This window comes from Drosophila santomea, unplaced genomic scaffold, assembly GCF_016746245.2.
Source record: "Drosophila santomea strain STO CAGO 1482 unplaced genomic scaffold, Prin_Dsan_1.1 Segkk13_quiver_pilon_scaf, whole genome shotgun sequence".
Classification (NCBI taxonomy): Eukaryota; Metazoa; Arthropoda; class Insecta; order Diptera; family Drosophilidae; genus Drosophila; species Drosophila santomea.
This window is the reverse complement of record NW_025318946.1, coordinates 144,504-150,503: the sequence shown is the minus strand read 5'-3', so window position 1 is coordinate 150,503 and position 6,000 is coordinate 144,504.

Here is a 6,000-nt window from a genome sequence, read left to right as displayed (position 1 = left end):
CTTTCTTTTATATTTTCTACCTTATGGGGTCCCGTATTTTTCGATTCTAGTTTATGTCCTACTTTATTTCTTAATACAACTTTATCTCCTACTACTATATATAAATTATTTATTTTTAAATCGAAAAGTTCCTTATTTTCCCTGTTATGTTCTTCAATCATATTCCTAGCTATATTACATGCTTCCTCTAACCTGAACATACTTTCCTTAGCGTAATCGTCTATATTGTAGATAACTTCTATTTTATTTAATCTGTTAAAGTGTTTTGGCAAATTATTGGTTCTACCAAATACTAGCTCGTATGGACAATAATTTTATACCATAGAGGGTGTTTAATTAAAACAAAAAACGAAATAATGGAGCCAGATGTCCCAGTCAGTTTTGTCAACTGATATTTAGGATCGTATATATTCATTTAAAGTTCTGAGACTTCTTTCGAATGCTGTGTGTGTGATGGTGATAAGCAATGGAGGTTATATTTTTTATTAATAAGTTTTTGCATAAATCTGTGATTATTGAATACTTATATTCTGTTCCCATGTAATGACGTAGTGAACGTCTTCATCGGACCGTACTTCAGTATACAAGACTGAAAAATCGCCTTTGCTACGGTGTTTGCGTTTTTGTTTGCTATCGGTACGGCCACTAAATATTTTGTTAAGTCGCAAATGAGAGTTATACAGTGCTATTATCCGATTTCGGGTTGAGTATCCCTACTTGTAATATTATCCACATTTTGTTGCCCATATTTTTGAAATCATCTATTGAAATATTTTCAAAGATGTTTTCCCACGGTGACCTAGGTCGAAAATTCCATTAGTGTAGAAATCACCAATGTCATATCTTGCAGTGAATTTTTTTCCATGCTTAAAAACACATAGCATATTGTTCACATGCCAGGAAACTACTTCACGTACCCCGTCATTATGAGTGACTCCGTATACGTTGGGCTAGATATACATACCCCTAATATTAAATCGAACTATTAGTTGAATGAGCGCTATAGAGTAGGCAGTGATCTGGCCACTTGAGGGAAGATTAATTCCCACGGGCCCTTTTTTTATATTTTTATACCCGTTACTCGTAGAGTAAAAGGGTATACTAGATTCGTTGAAAAGTATGTAACAGGCATAAAGAAGCGTTTCCGACCATATAAAGTATATATATTCTTGATCAGGATCAATAGATGAGTCGATCTGGCCATGTCCGTCTGCCTGTCCGTATGAACGTCGAGATCTCAGGATCTATAAAAGCTAGAAAGTTGAGATTAGGCATACAGACTCCAGAGACACAGACGCAGTGCATGTTTGTCGATTCATGTTGCCACGCCCACTCTAACGCCCACAAACCGCCCAAAGCTGCCACGCCCACACTTTTGAAAAATGTTTTAATATTTTTTCATTTTTGTATTAGTCTTGTAAATTTCTATCGATTTGCCAAAAAACTTTTTGCCACGCCCACACAAACGCCCACAAACCGCCAAAAACTGTCAGTGTTGAAGACTCTCCTTCGCACTTCCACTAGGTGAGTAACGGGTATCAGATAGTCGGGGAACTCGACTATATCGTTCTCTCTTGTTGATCTTCGCTTCGAACTCTTTCACAACCATACTATCCGGCCAAAAATCACCAGAACATATGGTCGAGAGTTATCTTGAAAGATGAGATGTCTCTAGCGTCAGAAAAGTTAAATTTTTTCACTTTTATGTTGTCGGCTTTTGTTTTGTCTTGTATATAAGACAGTACATCAGATGATGTTTGATCAGGGGAAAGCCGAGAAACAAAAATTTGTTTCTTTAGTGGAACCACCGAGTGGGGTTTCGGCACTGCAGGTGGTATTTCTGAAGTGCCAACTTGATCCGGTAGTCCGGACTCAATATTTCTTTGTGGTAAACAATTCGGGACGGGTGGAATCACCGGTTGAGAAACCAGTGCGGACAAAACGGAATCTGTAGCAATCCCAGGCTGGACTCCCTCCACAACGGATTGATCGGATTCCTCCGAATCTTTTTTAGCTGCCGATCTAAGCAACATTTGAGGGTTTGCTGCAATCGTCAACTGATCAGCTGTGGATTCCTGTTGATCGCTTGCCGAATGTTGCCGGGCATTCCCCTTAGGAAGCCTACCACCAGCGGCTTTCTTGCGCTTTGGAGATTCCTCCAATAGCTTGAGGCTATTAAATTGTGAATCTAGCACGGAAAGAAGATCATCAGCTCGACGAAAACCATCTCTAGCCAAAACTGCTGATCAGTCCTTTCAAGCCACCTTTAGTTTGGTGCATAAAGAGTTTCATTTCATTTGCAACTCCTAGGCAAGTATCACAACAGTATTTTAGATTAGGGCCTTTAGCTAGGTCATCACTTGTTCATCCGTTGAAGCCAGCGCACTTAGTGTGCACCATTCTATAACATAGCCAACAGGTCATTTTTGACTGCTCAGGCTTTATTACCTGACGGCATTTGTTATGGAAGCAGACAACATTGGTTTCCATGTTTAATTGGGTTTTGACCACTGTACCAAAAGACAAAATCAAAAATGTACCGCAAGAGCGCAGTCTGCACTTTAGAATTTTGTGTGGGAGAGCGAGAGAGCGGGAGAGCGGGTACACCGTACAGTTAAGTACAAAAACAACACCAAACAGCACTACGGACAACGCACGAAAGAGAGAGTAAACAAAACACAAAGACAGAAAGAGATCAGATTGAATTAATTTATTAAAATAATGCACAAATCACAAAAGATTCACTTGCGAAGCGAACGGAACTTTAACTAGTACTGATTATGAAATTCAATTATTCAAGAATTTATTAAAATACACCGCTGGATTTGGCAAAACCAAAATAAATTCAGAGCGCAGAAAAAAAAACACGACCGTTTGCTTTGAAGCTAGAAGACACGCCATTCACATTTTTAAATAATGATGCCAAAGCAATGAGGAAATTTCTTGCTCGCACGCCAACTAGCTAAGTAACGGGCATCTAATAGGCGAGGATATCGTCAACGCAATAGACGGCATAGGGCGTGTCCAAAATGTTTTTGGGGAATATCGATGGAAATTTTTAAGGCATAAAACGGGAAACGAAAATATCCAAATAGTTTTCAAAAGTGTGGGCGTTAAAGGTTTGGCCGGCTTGTGGGCGATAAAGTGGGCGTGGCAAAATTTTTTTTGGCAGATCCATAAAAATTATCAAGACTAATAAAAATATGAAAAAATATCACAAATGTCAAAATTCATCCTGATCAAGAATATATATGGTTGGAAACGCTTCCTTTTACCTGTTACATACATAACACACATACTCAACTATACCATATTACTCTACGAGTAAAGGGAATAAAAATAAGAAATATTTTTAAAATGGAGTAACTATTTTTTCAGTTTTCATAATCAAAGGAATTGTACAAGTTTAAGGCAACTTAAACTTATAACAAACTTAGTCTTAAAATCAGAGATATATTTAAGTGCATTCATATGACGATGATTTTTAGTGATTGAAAATATAATATAAATTTGCTTTTCTTAGGCGTGTCTTAAAAAAAGACGAAGACATAAAATTGTAGAATTAGTATGATTTTTACTATGGAATAAAAACGAAAAACTTCCAGTTTAAGTTTAGCCGAATTATATTAATTTCAAAGATTACAACAATTTGTTAAATAAGCGAACTGGAATCTAATGACGTTTTAATTTTGTTTGTTTTTTGTTACTTTAATTAAAATAAAATAATCATGTATTTGGCGTTTAATAACTGTGTTACAGCTCTTATTTACAATATTTTCTTCGCGCATGCGCTAATTTTAGTGGAAATTCCCAATTTATATATAAAAGTTTACTCTGAATGCAGAAATCTAGAACTTCTGAAGTTCCTTTAAGTAAAATAAAAGTTCTTAGAGAGTTATTTTTTTTCCTTATTCTAAAACTAATTTATATCTTTTTCGACAAAGCCGCTGAAAAGTAAGTGAATAGATGTCGATGTCTGGCGTGCCATATATGAATTTCTTAAATATGCAGACCATTTTCATTGCAACGTTGGTAACAGCTTTGTCAATGCCCTTCTAGGAGTTAAATATAACTAAATGGAAATAAATCAATAACTTGTGTAATATACACAAATACTTTTGTGTTTACAAAATACTTCTGTGTTTACAAAATATTTGGTGGAGGAAAATTAAGTTCCAGAGAGAAGAGAGACAAAATCTTCCATTACGTGAATACGAAGGGCTGGAACGGAATGGGGAGGATTCCAAGTTCTTCCTTTATCTAGTTTCAACCGACAATTCATTGGTTTGATAATCACATCGCGACTTCCATGACAAAATTGTAAATTATAATCATGACAGAAATACACTTTTCTGTGTGTAAATAATTAAAATGTATCTTGGTTATCCTGTGTATTGTGCAATGCTTTCTGCTCATCTAATAAGAAAATGCTTACGTGATAAATAAGTGACATAAAAAACATTTGCAAACATCATTGCAATGCCATTTTATGCATATCTGGCTACCTAACTAATTGTGCTGTTGACCAGAACTAGAATTGAAATACACATTTATAAAATTTACTTCGTATACCATTAATTATATTATCTCCACGCTAAAGGTCTGTATAAATAAAAAGTACTATAAAATATTTAAATGCAAAGAACATACGAGTATATTAGAGGGGATTAAGTTATTTTTATTGTACAGCATTATTCGGACTAATAATAGGCCGCTAAAAGTGTTCAGTGTTTTTGATTTGCGATCCCAAATTAGTATTCACAAGATGTCATGTATCATGTTACTAAGTTTATTTGTAAAACAAGCACTTCCCCACAGACACCACTGGCAAAAAAACTAAAAACAAAAAACCAAATAAAAACAAGAGAGAACGCTATAGTCGAGATCCCCGACAATCTGATACCCGTTACCCAGCTGGTGGAAGTGCAAAGGAGAAGTTTCCACAGTGACTGTTTCTGGCGGCTTGTGGGCGTGGCAAAAAGATTTTTGGCAAATCGAGAGAAATTTATAAGTCTAACAAAAAATTGAAAAAATATCAACAACATTTTCAAAAGTGTGGGCGTGGCAGTTTTGAGCGGGTTGTGGGCGTGGCAAAAATACCCGGAGGACGCACTAACAGAAACGTGGAAAAATTTTTTTTTTGTTTATTTTATGTTTGTAATATCTTTTAACATAAAACAAATTAATTTTTTATTCAAACAAAAAATTTAATAAATTTCATCATGGTTTTTTATTTTAAAAAAAAGCAGAAAAAACTAGAAATATAACGGGACATCTCATGGAATATAGACATGAGGTCTGCACATACACGCTGTAAACATTTTTGTGACGTCGATCACTGATATTTGCATACATTTCTTACAGAGTCGTCTGATGCTTACATTTTTTGGCATTATTTTGTTGTATTTTTTGATGGCACGTCGCAATATCCGGTTGAATTATGAAAAATCTCGTCAGTATTTGTCGCTAAAAGCGGATACGTACTAACCGGAGGTCCTTTCATATAACTTTGTATGGGAGCCATCGAGTTTCCGTCGGACTGACTGACGCTATAAGCGGAGTCGTTATAACCGAATTCTACTGTATTTCATATTATTAAATATAATAAATATGTATTGATTTGTCAAAAAAGTTTTTGCTACGCCGATTCTAACGCCCACAATCTGCATAATCCTGTCAAGCCCGCACTTTATGAAAATATTTTGATATTTTTTATTAGTCTTGTACATTTTTATAGATTTGAAATTTACGTTCGCGTTTCCATTAACCTTAGTAACAAGTATCTGGTAGTCGGGGAACATTTATACTTTGCAAAGGTCGAAAATATTTCGAATAAGTTATTTACTAAGTTTAATAGCTAAACATTGAAAAAATTCAATGCTTAAAGTAGATGAAAGCAACTATGTATATATTAATATCCATTAAAAAGACTAAATTCGTAGAGAATATTTAATTATTTATGATAGTTACTTAAATAATACTTAAATGAAATGTTTTCGA